This window comes from Microcebus murinus, chromosome 7 (genome assembly GCF_040939455.1).
Source record: "Microcebus murinus isolate Inina chromosome 7, M.murinus_Inina_mat1.0, whole genome shotgun sequence".
Lineage (NCBI taxonomy): Eukaryota > Metazoa > Chordata > Mammalia > Primates > Cheirogaleidae > Microcebus > Microcebus murinus.
This window is the reverse complement of record NC_134110.1, coordinates 61,866,376-61,884,730: the sequence shown is the minus strand read 5'-3', so window position 1 is coordinate 61,884,730 and position 18,355 is coordinate 61,866,376. Positions and strand designations below refer to the sequence as shown.

At 37.3% G+C, this 18,355-nt stretch overlaps 1 protein-coding gene across 2 annotated transcripts in view; it reads right to left on the bottom strand.

The window, feature by feature from the left end:
* The window catches only part of ANKRD46 (ankyrin repeat domain 46), a 41,963-nt gene extending 24,329 nt beyond the window's left edge, over positions 1-17,634 (bottom strand). The window contains exon 1 of one of the 2 annotated variants that reach the window (XM_012762029.3): positions 17,375-17,634. The gene's annotated coding sequence lies outside the window, so the exon portion shown is untranslated. Of the gene's footprint in view, positions 1-16,658; positions 16,926-17,374 lie in introns of those variants that run through there. The other variant, XM_012762031.3, reaches the window with a different exon arrangement.
* Between the last annotated feature and the right edge of the window lie 721 nt (positions 17,635-18,355).

Here is an 18,355-nt window from a genome sequence, read left to right as displayed (position 1 = left end):
GATACAGAACATTCCCATCACCACAAAGAATCTCTCACATGTTGCTCTTTTAAAGCTATACCTACTTTACTCCCATTCCGACCCCTGGAAACCACTACTCTGTCTTCAAGTTCTATAATTCTGTCATTCAATAATGTTGTTAAAGAAGGAACCATACAGTACCATATATGGAACTTTTGAGACTCTCTTTTTCACTTTGCATAAATCTCTAGAGATTCATACAAGATGTATGTATATCAACAGTTTGTTCCTTTTTATTCCTAAGTAGTATTCTATGGTGTGGATGTACCAGAGTTTGTGTTTTGTTTTGTTTTGTTTCTGAGACAGAGTCTCACTCTGTTGTCTGGGCTAGAATGCGTGGCCTCAGCCTAGCTCACCGCAACCTCAAACTCCTGGGTTCAAGCGATCCTCCTGCCTCAGCCTCCTGAGTACTTGGGACTACATGCATGTACCACCATACTCGGCAGAGTTTGTTTAACAGTTCACCTACTGAAGGACATCTCGTTGCCTCCAGTTTTCCGCTATTATGTTAAAGCTTCTACAAATATTTGTGAACAGGTTTTTATGTGAATGTAAATCTTCATTTCTCTGGGGTAAATGGTCAAGAGTGCACATACTGGGTCGTATGAAGGCCTAAAGATTTTGACTGAAAGACTGTTGAGTGTGAATGTGCCTATCTTACCCATGCAAAAAAGACATAGGTCATTTTTCCAGTCATTTGTCTGGTGTCAGGTTATTTATGGAAAATACTGTACAACCAAGCATGTGGAAGGGCACAGGTGGATGCCCTGGTGTTAACCAAAAGGAAGTGTTTAATAAGAACCATTCTAGGCCGGGCGAGGTGGCTCACGCCTGTAATCCTAGCACTTTGGGAGGCCGAGGCGGGCGGATTGCTCAAGGTCAGGAGTTCGAAACCAGCCTGAGCGAGACCCCGACTCTACCAAAAATAGAAAGAAATTAATTGACCAACTAAAATATATATATATATATATACAAAAAATTAGCCGGGCATGGTGGCGCATGCCTGTAGTTCCAGCTACTCGGGAGGCTGAGGCAGTAGGATAGCTGAGCCCAGGAGATTGAGGTTGCTGTGAGCCAGGCTGACGCCACGGTACTCACTCTAGCCTGGGCAACAAAGTGAGATTCTGCCTCAAAAAAAACAAAACAAAACAAAACAAGAACCATTCTACAAGCAGAGTTAGAGGCACTACTAGTAAGAGTGTAAACAGTGAACTGGTATCTTTCAAGATTCACTGAGGGCTGAGTGAATTCCTCTAGGGCTGAGTGTGTTCCTCTATGAACGAATGTGAAAGCTAAGCGTAATGAAGGTTGATTTTAAAGATGGAGAAAGCAGGAAAGGGAGAGATGTGGCAGCCTGATTCTCCTGAAAGGGGCAACTCTAGGAATGTACCATAGAGAGGCCATTTTTCCTCTTGTCAGATGCTGTTAAGAGGGCTTGGCTACTCCACCCAATGTGTCTGGGGCTGGACTGCCTGGCTTCGAACCCCAGCTCAGCTACTTACTAGCTGTATGACTTAGCACTCAAAAAATAAGAGTTATTATCCTTTGCAGGCTTGGTGCAGTTCTGGAGAGACTGTCCTCTCCTATATTGAAGAAAGCTTGAGTAGAACATTGATCCCCTGCTAGCAGAGCCACTTCTGGCAATGGGCTGACATCTACTGGAGAGTAAAAACCTCCAAGAAAGAAAAAAAGAACTGGTTCCTGGCAGAGGAAAAAGCCATATGGCTCAGTACAAGAACAGTCAACATGGAAATCCCTAAGCCCCAGAAAACATGCTGGTTGTTAACCAGGGCCATGGTTCATAAAGGACAGTGTCCTTAAGGGACAGTGTCCATTGACTGGTTCAGAGGCAGACTAGCTGGGGCTGTGAAAAGCAGAACTCCAGGGGCAGTCTAACATTTGAAACTCTTTGTGCTCTGTGGCACTGCCCAAGAGACTTCATAAGGATGGAGTCATTCATCTTTTGGGATGAGGCAGTCACCTAAATCTCAACAAGAGCTCCTAATAGCAAACAGTGCTTGTCTCAACCCAAATAACAAAATAATAATGAGGTTTTTGTGGAAGCTTATGATCCACTGACTCGATGGAAAGTTTTAATATTCTTTTTTCTTTTGTATCTCAAACTCTGGATCCACAATCTTATGTCAATCTACAAACTTTAAGATAGTATTCTTGATGGTTAAGAACTAATGAAGAGAACATGTTCTATTTTATTAATATATATTTATGATATCATAACTTTAATTTGTTCTCCTATATCCACTATCAATAAGAATACATGTGTTGACTTATTTTTCATTTTGAAAAGTCCTTGGGAAAGGCAAGACTCATTTTTACATTCTTGGTTCAAATGGACTGACTATATATGCCTCCATAGCAATTCTGATTAAAGGTCACAGCATCAGACATTTTAGCAAAATGCAAGGAAAAAATGGCACAGCTGGAGAGAGATTTGGTTGGATCTTATTACCCTCACCAATTTCTAATGTCAAAGAAAAGTGCCACAAACTGAGAAAAATGAATAATATAAAGTAAATGGAACTACAAAATCTGGATTCTCTATATCACTTGGTTATTCTTACCCTTTTAAAAGGATGCAGTTGTTTCAAAATATAAAATAACCTCAAAGAACCATAAAACAAGAACTTCCAATGAAGTTATTAAATCCTAACTGCTAGTACTTTAAAATTACTGTTCTTAAGGCCCGAGCTATGCACAAATCCACAGATATTGGGGAAGAAAAAAAGCCATGTTTAAGTGGGAGCTAATAGGTGGGTACACATGGGCACAAAGTGATATAAAGGACATGAGAAACCAAGAAGGGGGACAAGCAGGAGAATAGGTGTGGGATAAAAACATACCTATTGGGTACAACGAACACTATTCTGGTCATGGGCACACCAAAAGCCCTGACTTAACAAATTAACTGCCTTGTGAGCTGTATTTAACTCATGCTAGTTTTGAGGCTGGGACCTCCTGAAGCATATGAAGACTCAATTATCTGAAACAAATTCAATAAATATGTTGCGAGTCACATACAACTCAAGTGGCATGCAGTGTAAAAACTGATTCCGGCATAGTGTGAGTTGTTTATGACCCATGCACAGAAAACAATAACAAATTTTTCATTAAATTAGAAAGGATCATTTTGTTTTTGACGTTTTTATTCTATTTTTGTAATAAAACACTGTGGCCCCAGGGCAAAAAAAATTTTTTCTAGTGTGACAGTTAATGTGTTAAGCATGATACAAGATATCCATGTAATAAAAACACTTACACCCCTTTAATAAAAGCAAATAAATAAAAAATAAAGCAGGGGGGAAAAGAAATAGAGCTATGAGCAAGCAGGAATTTTAACAATTAAAATTGTAACTGGTAGAGTAGGGCTTCATATTTAGTCTATATTTCCAATGAGTCATGCAGCCTCTATACAATTATCAAGAAAATCAGGAGAAAACAGTTACTGCAAAACTTTGTTGCTTGCCCACAACTGTCCTAAAACTCTTGCCAGACCATGCTTCTAGAAGGCAAGAAATGGGTCTCATTTTTCTATATATCCTGGCAGGGTGTATGGTGCCTGAGACATTAATTTTTCTTGAAGTTTAGATATGGGAGAATCCCACAATTCTTTATTGAATGTACATTTAATTAAGTTCGTTGCCACAGAATTTTAAAGTAGCATTTATTCTTATGACTAGTTCTGTAGTTCACTGTAAAAATTTTTTAAAATATGAAAATAAAGAAGAGAGAAGCATGGCCAACAAACATATGAAAAAATGCTCAACATCTCTAATCATCAGGGAAATGCAAATCAAAACTACAATGAGATATCACTTAACCCCAGTGAGAATGGCCTTTGTCAAAAAATCTCCAAACAATAAATGCTGGTGTGATTGCGGAGAGAGAGGAACACTCCTACACTGCTGATGGGACTGCAAACTAGTTCAACCTCTGTGGAAAGCAATATGGAGATACCTTAAAGCGATACAACTGAATCTACCATTTGATCCAGCAATCCCATTGCTGGGCATCTACCCAAATGATCCAATGACACTCTACAAAAAAGACACCTGCACTCGAATGTTTATAGCAGCACAATTCATAATAGCAAGGCTGTGGAAACAGCCCAAGTGCCCATCAATCCAAGAATGGATTAATAAAATGTGGTATATGTATACCATGGAGTACTATTCAGCTCTAAGAAACAATGGTGATATAGCACACCTTATATTTTCCTGGTTAGAGCTGGAACCCATACTACTAAGTGAAGTATCCCAAGAATGGAAAAACAAGCACCAAATATATTCTCCAGCAAACTGGTATTAACTGAGTAGCACCTAAGTGGACACATAGGTACTACAGTAATAGGGTATTGGGCAGGTGGGAGGGGGGAGGGGGGCGGATATATACATGCATAATGAGTGAGATGTGCACCATCTGGGGGATGGTCATGATGGAGACTCAGACTTTTGGGGGGAGGGAGGGAAATGGGCATTTATTGAAACCTTAAAATCTGTACCCCCATAATATGCCGAAATAAAAAAAAATATGAAAATATAGAACAAAATAAAAGTTATACATAATCCTACCAACTAGAAATAACTATTACTAATATTTTGATGCTATAGTCCTTTAGCTCTTTTTCCCTAAGCAAATATACATATTTATTTCATATTATACATACCAATGTTAAACTTTTTTTACTTACTATATTGTGAACAGCCTTCCATGTTGCCAGTGTTCTGTAACAATTTATACAGAACACTGGTAACATGGCCCTCTGTATCTGTGGGTTCTGAATCCATGGATTCAACCAACCATAGATTGAAAATATTAGAAAAAAACTTGAGATTGGATGAACATGTACAGACTTTTTTCCTTGTTGTCACTCCCTTAATCAATAAAGTATAACAGCTATTTACATAGCATTTCACATTGTATTCTGTATTATAAGCGATCAAGTATATGGGAGGACATGTATAGGTTAAATACAAACACATCATTTTATATAATTGACTTCAGCATCTGCAAATTGTGGTATCTGACTCAGGTGCTGAAATCGATTCCCTGTGGATACTCAGGAACAACAGCATTCTATTGCATGTATGTGCCATAATTTTCTTACTGTATTCCTTAGCATGTTAAAAAGAGTTTGCTCTATATTTTTCCTATTACATGCATTCAAATTCATTAACATTCTCAGCCAATCAAAATGTAGATAGTCTAAAAGAATTTTAAAATAATCTTTTTGGTCAAAATTTGGTCAAAACTATCATAATGGGTTCCCAGGCAATGCATTTAAAAGATGTGACACAGATGAGGCTGACTAATGGATGGTTGTGGAGCCAGTCTCATTTCTTTATGGGTAATTCTACTGTGACAGCAATCTTGACATAATGCTTTCTTTGCTCACTATAAAACTCCCAAAATTCTGTTAAATTGTTAAAACTGTTAAATTCAATATTTAACAGTTCATAGTACACTAGGCTGGATTTAAGATCCTTATTTATTTATTTTTTGGAGATGGTATCAGAAGTGCCTGGGAAGTAAATTCTCACTGATCACATGGCTAGGATTCTAATTTTTAACTTTTAAGTTATCTGTCCTAAATAAGGACAAAATATGTGAATATTTACTTTGGGTTCTTAATAAAGAAAAAGGGTCACCATCTTTCTGAAAGCATAGTAGCAAGTAAATAAAAGAAAGAGCTGAGAATACTTTCCTTTCAGGATATCCCAGTACTATGAAGAACATTGGAGGGAGGAATATTATAAGTAGAACCCTCTGAATTTCGTTTCCAAGGCTCAAAAATAATACAAGTTCAAAAAGAGCAATTTTTAGATAGATCTGGTTCCACCATAGACACATTTTTACTTTATATCAAAATCTGTGGAGAACTCACATTATGTGGTATTTCCAACATTGTAGTTAACTGGTTGTGTCTAAAATTATTTATTTCATGATATCATCAATGCCAATCTATCAATAAATTCATAATTATAACATCATTAACATAGTAATGGTGAGGTTAATTTGAAGTATGTGAATTACAGAATGATATTAACAGAAAAGTCAGTTCATTATATTAAGTTCATATGATAATTTAAATGAAGTTAATCAGGTATTACTTAGTGGATGTTCTTAGGAACTAGGCTTAATGAAAAAGGAAAAAAGAATTTCTTGTTTTTATGTTTGCTATTACTATGCAAACAATTGCTTAGCAACATTCGAGATACACAATATTTGGCATTGATTAAGTTATACTTCAGGCACTTTCCTATGTATTTTTCCTGTAATAACCAATTTAATCCTCAGAGAAGCTCTATAAGGTAAGTATATACTATTATTATACTTATAATTTTATGAGTTCACAGAAGCTCTGTAAGGTAAGTACATACTATTATCATACTCATGAGTTAAAAAAACCCAAGTCACTAAATTTGTTTCACAAGATTCTTTTTTATTTAATGAATTCGTGTAGCAAACCTCTTCATCAAAGATTACATAAAGGGAAACATACTCCAGTGTATACATTTCAAATTAACTCTTTACAACCATTTCATTCAAAGTGAACTTCTTTTTTAAACTTCAGAAAAACAATACCGGAAGTGTTTCTTACTTTATAGGAAACAGTCTAGCACACATATTCTGAATTAACTCTTTGTAATCATCTCATGCAAAGTCAACATCTTAAAGTGCGGAAAAATAACAATAAAATATTTGAAAATGTCTTCTACTTAATAGGAAGTAACTAAACTCCTAGACTCATTATTTTCAAGTATTTCTTACTGGTTGGGATAAGGAGAAAATACTTACATAAATTTTTATTTCTCTAGGAAATCAAAAGACACCACACAAGGATTTCTGATATATTTCTGGCAATGTTTGTATTACTTAACTAGTACTTGTTTGCATTATTAGAGTTTATTTACAATTCAACTTTTAGAAAAGATATTGGATCAGAATAAACCAAAATTAACTATTCAAAAAAGGTATACTGGTTATTTTGGATATTATATTGTATTCTAATACCTTTGGTATTTTCCCAAATCTTTACCATGCAATTTTACCATGTTTAAAATTCTTAGCAAGAGAATTCCTCCCTAGGAAGTTTCCAGTTTATAATCTATAATTATATAATAAAGACATTAAATAAGCACTGGGAAATCAATATGAAGTCTTTCATGCATATGTATTACTTATGTAATAGAGTTACTCAATTTTTTAAAAATCAGTTTTTTCTAGCTACAGCAGAACTTTATTTGTGTCCTAATGGTGCCACCTTGTGGCCTACCTAGGTTTCAAGTTCAACTACAGCATCCCTTATTGCAATTTTGTGAAAATCCAGTTATAATAAAGTTCAATTTTCCTTTTAAAAAAAGTTTATCAAGAAAACTAATAGCATAAATATGATTCCAGGCCTATTCAGAAACCTAAACCTCATTAAACCCACCTTAACAGACTTAATTTATATAGCGGATTTAATTTATATAAAGTGCTACTTAAATGGCATTCTTACTTATTCATTTATTCAGTATTGTTTCAAATATAGTAACTATAATTTTTGCAAAATATTCCTTATTTTCTAAATAGTCCACAAAATTTAAACCAGACTGCACCTCAAATAAGTTTGAAGGCATGATATGAACTATGTTCTTAGAAGAAACTTAACCCCAGTGATGTGTCACTTAGTGACAGGGACACATTATAAGAAATGAGTCTTCAGGTGATTTGGTTATTATATGAACAGCTTAGAGTGTCCTTAGGGGATTCTTACACAAATCTAGATGTGCCTACTACACATCTAGCCTATACATGACCGTATTTCCATGAAATTTTTAAAGCTGGAAGGAAGGCCATCCAGGATCATCTAACCCAATCTCATTATTTTACAAGTAAGGACACTGAGAACCAGTAAGGCTATAGCTTTATATGCTACCCCTCACCCCTAACGTTCTAGTCCTATTCATAATTCATGGTAAAAAAAATAAAATACAGATACAGAGGTGTGCCACATAATGACACTTTGATCAATGATGGACCACATATACAACTGGTGGTCCCTTAAGATTATAATATTGTATTTTTACTGCACCTTTTTTATGTTTAGATATATTTAGATACACAAATACTTATCACTGTGTTGCAATTGCCTACAGTATTCAGTGTAGTAACATGCTATACAGGTTTGTAGCCTAGGAGCAGAGGCTATATCACATAGCCTGGGTATGTAGTAGGCTATACCATTTAGGTTTATGTAAGTTCACTCTATGATGTTTGCACAACAGGAAGTAGCATAACAACTCATATCTCAGAACATCCCTGTTGTTAAGTGATGCATGACTATATGTCAACTTCAACATAATGGTTTATTTTTCATAATTCCATTGTGATCTGCACCCTTCCATGCTCTAAATTATGTGCTAGATGGGTGCTAGCATATACTGCGTCTTTCAGGTGGAATGCACATTCTGGTGACATTGGGTGGACAAGGGCCCTCCTCCCTAGGCTATACGATCCCAGAGAGGATCTAGTAGACTTCTCTGATTGCGTGCGAAGCTATGCAAATCACTTTAGTTTACCATGATGTTTACATTTATGGCCTGGGTAGATCCTTGAAATTCAGAACTCCTTACATATCCTTATTAGACCTACATCCTACTTCACCCACTCCAACCTCTAGGAGCCCTTATAAATAAGAAGATACACAACAAAAAATAACTGGAGAGCTGACTGAGGAGCCAACTTAGCCAAACAGCCTTTTAAAAATAGCATGTTTACAATACAGACACAGAAGATGAGAAATAGGAGAATGACTCACCATATGGATTAGAAATGTATATTTCCTCTTTCTCTCCACTGGAAATAAGATTTAATGCTGAGATCTTTGGTAGGAAGGAAATAGTTTTATATCTGAGAGTTGAAGAGTATCTAAGGCTTTAAAGGGAGCCTTTGGTTCTTTTCCTGCTGTCTTTCCTTTGAACCTATTTTGGGGAGGCATCTTTTGCTACTCAGAGAAAAGAAAGTAGGGAGCATACACTTAGAAATGGGTCAGGGTTCAAGAAAGAAAAATAGGGACTCCCACTTCCCCAAGGTTTTCTAGCTCAGTTTATAAGGATAAAAATAAGTAAAAGATTACAGGCAGAAGTTGTATTTTTTGGCTGGAGCTTTCCTCATGCTGCCACTTAGGAACCTAAGAGGTGGAGTAGGAAGCGGGAAATGTCAATATTCTAAAGCAGAGCTGCATCAGCAGTCCTGATGGCTTCTTCAGTAGAATAATAATTTTGAGAGGAAGACAATAAATTATAGCAATTTTCTTTCTGATTGAGACCTGGCCCTACACACAGCCTCTCCTATTAAAATAACGTATCTGTGAGTTGGCTCACATCTATGTACTAGAGAGTTCTGGGAAATCTTTCAGAAATGGGAATAGAGGACAAGTCCCTATATCAGTTTCCCATGGAACTATTTTTATAGACTGCCCAGAGACCTACCAAAATGGTCAGTGACTATGGATCTCAAGTTGTAACAGCTAAGTGGTTTTTCCAGATTTGCTGTTTTCCAGAAAATATCTTTTGAATAAACAGTTTAAAAAGACAAACAAAAAGTGTCAATTAAATTTTCTTGCTAGTTCTGGCACAAACCTTATTTTCCTTCTGGTTCTTATTCTCAATCTCTCAATACTATTTAATATTTTGTCATTTGCTCTATAACAAATACTCAGGAGATTTGGAATAATATGGTAAATGTCTTCACTTAAAAAAAATTCTCTATTACCTGTACATAGAAACATATAATACTGTTAAGAATTTTTAGGTTTGAACAACTGGTACTTAAAATTTTTATCCTTGTACTCAATACATTAAGTAAAGATAATTATGATAGGAAAATTATTCTTTAAAATGCTATCTAAAGATAATGACTTTAAAGTCTTCAAACAATAGATAGGAGAACAACTTCCTCATATTTAAATAAATAAAACAAATTAGACTCTCAGAATTCACAAGCTTTGAATTTGGGGAAATGATCTATAATATGAAATGCTTGGTATCTTAAACTGTAGAGAAGTATAAGAACAGGCACAGATACAAAAACAAATTAAAGGCAAACTTTTAGGTTCAAGGTAACTATTATATTTACCACTAATATTTTAGCATGTCTCCCTCAGTGATACAAATCCAAATAAATCTCTAGTACTTTTATCTAGATACACTGTCTTTTCATACCACTTCTCTTCTATCTCCTCTGGTCCAAACTTTAGTTTTTAAATTATATTTTATTAGATGATTTCAGGTGTTTAAATTATCACCTAAACAATATTAACCCAAGAGTGCCTCAAACTTCTTAATATCAAATATTAAATACCTTTCTCTCCACTTTACTTCAGTTGCTCTTACTTGGACTTTGTACACTTGGGACTTAGTTCCACCACCCAGATCTTCACCCACAACTACCTTGGGATTGTCCACCTTTTCTACTCCCTCACACCATATGAAATGTGTCTCCTTTATGTCTTTCAACCTCTCCTTTACCCTCCTTTTGGCCATCCCAAGCAGGAAGCTATCTGTCTACACAGCTGTTCCTAACGCTCTTCAGCCAGCTCTGGTCATTTAAGGCTCAAAGCAGATCACTCTCCTTCAACCAGGGAAGAAAATGCCTTGCCAGTCCAGGGGACCAGGACACGCAGAAGCAACCACAATGAGCGTAAGGTCAGGTGAAGGGCTAAGCCACTAAGGGGACTAGTAATGGGAGACAAGACTATAATCAACATCTAGAAGGAATTGAGAATTGGATCAAATCTTGGTGTCAGGGTTCTGCTAACCCAAAGGTACCACTTTTCTTTCACTCTAGACAAGGCTAAAGCTAGGAAAAATAATCAGTTACATGACCATAAGCCGTAAACAGCAAAGGAAGACTCAAGGACTTGAATCAAGAGATCTATACTCCGTGAATTTATCAAGAATTATTCTTTAGGATAGGCACTGAGTATTAGATACCAATCAAAAGATTTGTATCATAGGTTCTGACTGTCATTTTCTAGGATACTATCTTGAGTTGTTGAACTCTTAACAGTCACAGTTTCCTCATTTGCAAACTTGGGATAATGATATCTGCCTTACCTAATTAATAGCGTTTTTGTACAGAAGGACCTTAAAAACTATAATGCAAGCTACAAATATGAAATGCTGTTTTTTCCCCTTAGCTTCCCAGTAAAAGTTCCCCTTAAAAAAACTTCCCCTTGAATTAAGGGTAAAAAAAGTTCTGTATCTTGGTAACAACAGGTAAAAAGATTTCTGCTCTGCAGGAGGTCAGCAGCAATGATGGGAGCAACTCTTAGAGCTTGGTGCTCTGCAAGGACAGAGAGATAATAAAAGTACTGTATGCTGGCATGTGCACACACACATGGGGCAGTTCTATAAACAGTCCTATATGGACGTCGTGGCCTAAATGTCACATCTAAAACCAAACACTTTTCAAACCAATGGGAGAACATTAAAAAATAAACAAAAAAACCCACAAACCAAACCCAAACACTCCATACATACACCCCAAAGACACTGTTCCAAAATTCTCTACTAATACCTCCCTAGTAACCCAGGCTTCAAATCATCCTTGATGCCTACTTTTCTCTTAACACTTAATCAGACAAAAAGCCCAGTCAATTCTTCCTCCTTTCATTGTCCTGCAAAGTCTTTTTCCTTTCCAGTCTCATTGTCTTCATTCTTAATCCTTGCTCTAACAAGCAATCCTATACAGGAAGTTTTTTGTGTCTTCCTAATTGGTCTCTGTCTCATTCTCTCTCCTGACACCCCTTCCCCAATTAATATACAGTAGGTTACCATGTTCATTTTATCACCCCACGCTTTGTGAACATTTCCAAGCTAAAAAAAAAAACAAAACTTCTAGTGGCTCCCATGACTATCTACCTAGCCTACCATAATAAACTCCTAAACATTCTCCACTTTCCACTTTTGCCTCTCTACAATGCATTCTTCATATAGGAAAATAAAAATCTTCCAAAAACATAAATTACTTCATATCACTCCCTTGCTTTAAATATGTCAGTGGAACCCAATGCATTTAAAATAATACCCCCAAATAAAAACATATACCAATGGGACAGAATGGAGAACCCAGATAAAAAACCATCTACCTACAGCCAACTGATCTTTGACAAAGCAGACAACAACACACACTGAAGAAAAGAAGCCCTCTTCAATAAATGGTGCTGAGAAAATTGGATAGCCACATGCAGAAGAATGAAACAGGACCCCTATCTTTCACCACTCACAAAAATTAATTCAAGATGGATAAAAGACTTAAATGTAAGGTAGGAAATCATAAGAATTCAAGAAGAAAATGGAGGAAAAACTCTTCTAGACATTGATCTAGACAAATAATTTATGACTAAGACCCCAATGGCAATTACAGCAACAACAAAAATAAATAAATGGGGGTTAATTAAATTAAAAAGCTTCTACACAGCTAAGAAATAATCAACAGAGCAAACAGACAACCTAAGAATGGGAGAAAAATATTCGCAATCTACACATCCAATAAAAGGCTAATAACTAGAATCTACCAAGAACTCAAACAAGTTAGCAAGAAAAAATTTAACAATTCCATTAAAAAGAAGGCAAAAGACATGAACAGAAGTGCTCCATGTAAATTTGTAACCTTCAATACATTTATTAAAAACCATGAGTAAAAGTGACTTATGAATACAACTCCAGAATAAGAAAAAAAGAACATATCAAACTCAAAGTATAAGAAAGAAATGGAATAACAGAAATCAACAAAAGAGAAAACAGAAGCAAGTAAACAACTGGTTCTTTAAAAAAACATCAAATAAGCAAGCCTCTACTAATAATGATCAAGGAAAGAAGTAAAACAAGAAAAAGCACAAGTGAACAGCATCAGGAACAAGTAGGGAGACAATATAGATATAATAAGAGATTTATTTTTAATCATAAATGTATATAATGAATTTTAAAATTAAGCAGCTAAAAATGATTATTATGTCACTTTCTGTGGGTCAGGAATATGAAAGTGGCTTAGCTGGGTGGTGCTAACAGTCTTTCATAAGGTTACAGTTTAAGATTTCAATGGGGCTATAGTCATCTAAAAGTTCCTTGACTAAGTCTGGAGGAACTTTTTCAGGACAGCTCATATGACTCTTGGCAGAAAGCTTCATTTCCTCACTGGCAATGGCAAGAGGTCTCAGTTCCTCACTGCACAGGTCTCTCTGTAGTACCACTTGAGTGTCCTCATAACATGGCAGCTGATTTCTTTCAGAGCAAGTGACACAAGAGACAAGGAGAAATCTGCAGTGTCTTTTATGATCTAACCTTGAAAGACATTTCTATCATATTCTACTTGTTTGAAGTGAGTTAATAAATCCAGTTCATACTCAAGGGGAGGGGACTTAAGTTCCACCTCTTGAAGGGAGGTATATCAGAGAATGTGTGGGCATAGTTTTAACACATTGACTGCCTTATTAGAAAAAAAAAAATCCCTGAGGCCATGGTGTTTTAATATGAAAACAGAATAAAAACTTTGAAAACAAATGATCCTTTCTAATTTAATAAAAAATTTGTTATTTTTTGTTTTCTGTTTGTGAGTTATAACTCACACGTAACTCACGAAGTGCTAGAATCAATGTTTACACTGCATACCACTCGAGTTGTATGTGACTAACGACATTTTGAATCTGTTTCAGAGGATCTGTGTAGTAAACTTTTTTAGTCTTTGTAGATTTGAAAATGGCTTTATTTTGATGTCACTCTTGAATACTATTATATATCAAAATCAGGTGGGGATGTAGTTCAGAGCCAGGTCTTATAAAAGAGGAGTTTGAGCTCTTGTCAGTAAGTCACAGTGAGGCTATTACAGATCCAATCACTGAGCAAAGTCTGGTTCAGTTTCTGACTGTGAGACTGTGTCTGTGTCCTCCTACCTTGCTAGGCCCAGCATCTTTAAGTCATTAGATTCTGGCAAGAGTCAACAGCAAGTTTTATTTGGCCTCCTTTTACACTTAGGGAGGGAATTTCTACCCAAGGCCCTGACTTCAAGCTATAAGCCTTACTCCAATCCTTTGTCTTGTGTGATGTACTTCTAAGTCACATCATCTGGCAGGAGCCAAATTCCTGGCTGCCACTGTCCACCTCCAGAACAACTGCACCCCACTCATCACTTTGTGCTTCTACTCTATAGAGAGGTTTAACTTATTTATTATTCTGACTATATTTTTTGGCTTTCTCTTTTTATATTTTAGCAGTTATTGCCATATGCCAAAACATGAATTTAACATACTATTTTGATTGAAAATCAACTATGTGTTTCTCATTTCCTCAGATGTCCAGTGCATATCTAGAATCCATTCCTACTTTTTCTGTCCCACTGGTACCCAACTCTATTACTCTTTGCTGCTCATATGCTTTGAAAGGGTCCTATTTAAAGCCATGTAACATATTACATCCCCCTATCTGTAAAGGTTTAAAGGTCAGCAAGTGACCACTCCAATAAGACTCTTTGCTTAGAATGCTAAAGCAATCCATTCACATTTTTCCTGAAAATATGGTGTGTAAACAGGACATCTAAAATTGCTTCAATCATTTTAATATATATTTCATAGACAGATAGGAAGTACACAGAGTGAGGCAGAACAGAAAAATAGGGTCAAGCCTTGATTAAACCTGAAGCTCATTCTAGCTCATTCTAACTCTGGACTTTTCATATATAGGCATCAATAAAGTCTCTTTTTTTAACAGTTTAAATTAGGTTTTCTATAACTTAGAACAAAATATCTAAATGACATAGAATCTGAAGTGGTCATTACTATTTGATGCCTACTGTTGTATGTTTCTGTCGTTGCTTTCTAAAAAGGAAAAAAAATATTGCTTGTGTTACACATTTCAAAGGAAGGGTGGGGTGCAATGATACCTAACTCTCTTTGAGAAAGAGTTGATTTAAGGCCTAAGAAATCTCATGTTTAGCAGAGGAGACTTAAAATTGACAGAGCTGGATAAACTGTAGAAACTGACTAAGGAGGTAAACTAAAGAATAAGTTGAAAGGATATTCCGAATAAATAAGTGGAATAAAAATAAGCTTATTGTGGAAAAACCCTTTTATAAGCAATCCATAGTTTTTGCTTTAAGAAAAAAAATCAGTGTAACAGCCAACACAGCGAAATGGGGAGGGGGCAGAGAGATACATTTAAATTAAAGCAGTGCCATTTGGCTGCTGGAAAAAATTGACTGACAGTAGGACTAGCATTGCCACCAAAGTAAAAAATGCCTAGAAAAATTGTTCCAACAATGTTGCACTCAGGACACTTTTTAAGGAAATTAAACTTTAGGCTAAAGGAAAAAAAGACATCATAATGTAATAAGAGAAAATATAGGTTATTTGGCTAGTTTTAATATGTTTAATTTTAAAAGTAAAATACAGCAGAGTATCTTATTTCATAAAGACCCAATGTGGAAAAGGAAGCTAAATAAACCATTTGTGTTTACATTTTTATCTGACTGACTTGGTACTATCCCTAAATAATAATGTGCACAAATCTTTTAACTGATTGTACTCATCAATTTATTAAAAGCACTTACCAGATAGTTTATTGAATGAATGCAAATATCTGTAATATGATTTCTTTGGCATATGTGTGTTTAGGGCCACATGACAGCTAGAGACAAGAAAACTATCCATTTTTTAGTTAAATGGGTGTATATCTCCTACTGATTGAACATGTTTTGGTCTTGGAATTGTTTTGATTCTCTAACAATGTACTGGCAAGTCAGAAGTTAAATTATTTAAGGCTTCTAAACACTGACTTGGAGGAAGTGCTAACAATCCTAGTGAACAAAGATAAGCTTCAGAAAACCTGAACAGCACTAAAAAGGAATAGGCATCTATTTTATTTGGAAAATAGCTATTCCTTTGTAATAGATTTTATTTTAGATGCAAAATCTAAGTTGATAATTCATAGGTCTGTTTATCAGTTTAGGAAAAAAAGGCAACTTAGCACAAAGATATTACATAACCATAAACTTAAGTTCTAATAATACTGAAAATGATTTTAAATAGGTTAATCTTTTACAAACACCACAACTGTGCACTTTTGGAATGCCCACACAAAATCCAATTCTCTATTTTCCTTACAAGAAATCTAGCATATATCTTTAGTAGAACAGTAGTGGTACGACAATTCAATATTATAGTGATAGTTTTGAAAGTTGACATGGAGGCAATAAAACAATTATGCACCATAAGGGAAAAGGTGCATTAGTTCTACATGGAGAAAAGCACACCGCTGAAAATTATTTGCCATTAAGAAACTGAAAAAGAATCCAGAAAATACAGTGCTTTCAGGAATATAAAAAAATTAAGAACTCAGCATGAGGAATGGTGCCTGACAGGATTGCTACAAGGATTAAAATAAAGGTACTAGGTATTAGAAGCACTGGGCAAATGTCTGACATATAATAATAAGCACAGCAGATAGATAGCTATTGCCATAATATAAAAATAATCCCCACACCACTGATATTACAGGTCTTTAAACTAAGAAGCTCCTAGGTACCACTGTTACTTTTTAAAGAGTGAGAAGTGTTACTATCCAGTGGTATATTTTTACCTCATTATGTTCTGTAGCCAATTCTGAACACCCTGGAACGTTTTAAGGAATAAAATGTCTTTTTTTCTCGAAGCACAGCAGTGTTGGAAAATCTGGAGAGAAAACGATCTGCTTCTTAGCATAACGTATGAAGCAAGAGTGGAAGTTTGTGATTACCTCAGCCCTAAGTGGACAGTGTGCAAATCCTGTTTTTATTAACACAGGCACCACCCGGGGGCCATGTGTCACTCTGGACAGCTCACTCGCATCTCAACGGCTTCTACTGGCGCCCAGACTGCGTGCGGGCTGCTTATAACCTGTACTTGCCACGCGAATGCTGCGGAAGCACACGTTGCGCCCTGGCCCTGTCAGACCCAGACGTGAGGCCCCCGGTGGCTTCCGCGCTGACCCCCGGATTAACCGGGAGCAGGCGCGCCCGGCCGCGGCCCGCTAATGCAGGCTGGCACCTCCGGCGGACAGCCACAGTCTGACCCCGCGAAAGCAAACGGGAACCCCCGCAGGCCTTTTCCCGGCCCTCACGAGCAGCACAGCCCGCGGGGACGCCACCTCGGACCCGCGGCCGCTTCCTCCGCCCGGCTCCCTCCGGCCACCGCGGGACGCGCGGTGGAGCCCCGGCGCCCTCGCCCCGGCCCAGGGGGCCTCCGCTCTTCGGGGCCGACAGGGGCAGCCTCAATGCCTCCCGCCCAGGTGCTGCCCGCGGGCCCCGGCCCAGGTACCTGCGACTCAGACGCGCGGCGGCGACGGCGGCAGCACCTCCCGGCGGCGACGGCGGGCGGAGGGGCAGAGGCCGGCCACCGGGGCAGTCGGAGCCCTCGCTCGGCCAGAGCGGCCTCGCGCCGCGGCGGCCGGCGCGCCCCCTGCCGGTGGGCGGTGCGCACGGCAGCTCGGCCTGCTCTGAGTCAGAGACTCAGAAGGAGCCCGCTCTGAACCAGGGAAAGTACCCAAACCGCAGCTTGTGGAGAAGAAAGACAGCATTTATCCCATCAGAGTCCGGGAGCATTTTGCACTTTTCACGTCCCTTTTTCTATATACACATCCCACCCCCTCAGCTACTGAGACGCTTCAAAGGCAAAGCCAGTTTTATGGTGCCATAGGTATGAATTAATATTAATAGCTGCTGGCTGCTAGGTAGATCTCTGTACAACCCAAATTGACGACTTGGTAACGGCAACTAATGGCTGACTGCTCTAATTCTATTAATAATATGACCCCTCATTTATATTTTTTCGAAAACGGGTTGAATATTTACATTCCGCTTTGTAGGATTCCTTGACTTCTTGCAACATATGTACAGCCGGAACTAAAAATGTGGTGGGAAGTTCATTTACTGGAAACATTCTTTCATACAAAACCTTTTTTTTTTTTTAGTTCACCAACTCCAGTTCTACAGCCAAGATGACTTCCTCTGCACAGTGAGGGTCCCTCCTCTGAATTCTAGCACCACTCACCCGGCCAAGCCACCCTCTAGATGTCTCCTGCCCGTCTGGTCAAGGACCATATACTCTGCTCAGTCTGACAGTTTGTTCTTGGTAATGTTATGTAAATATTTACGATGATTGCCAAATTAGAGGAAATCTCTATCAAATTTCTTTCATATAAGAATTATAAGATCTCAGGGCATTTCACATTTTCTTGTGCAGTGACTAACAAATATTGCTCTTTGAATTGATGTCCTCCTGGTGGTTGTGTATTAAGTT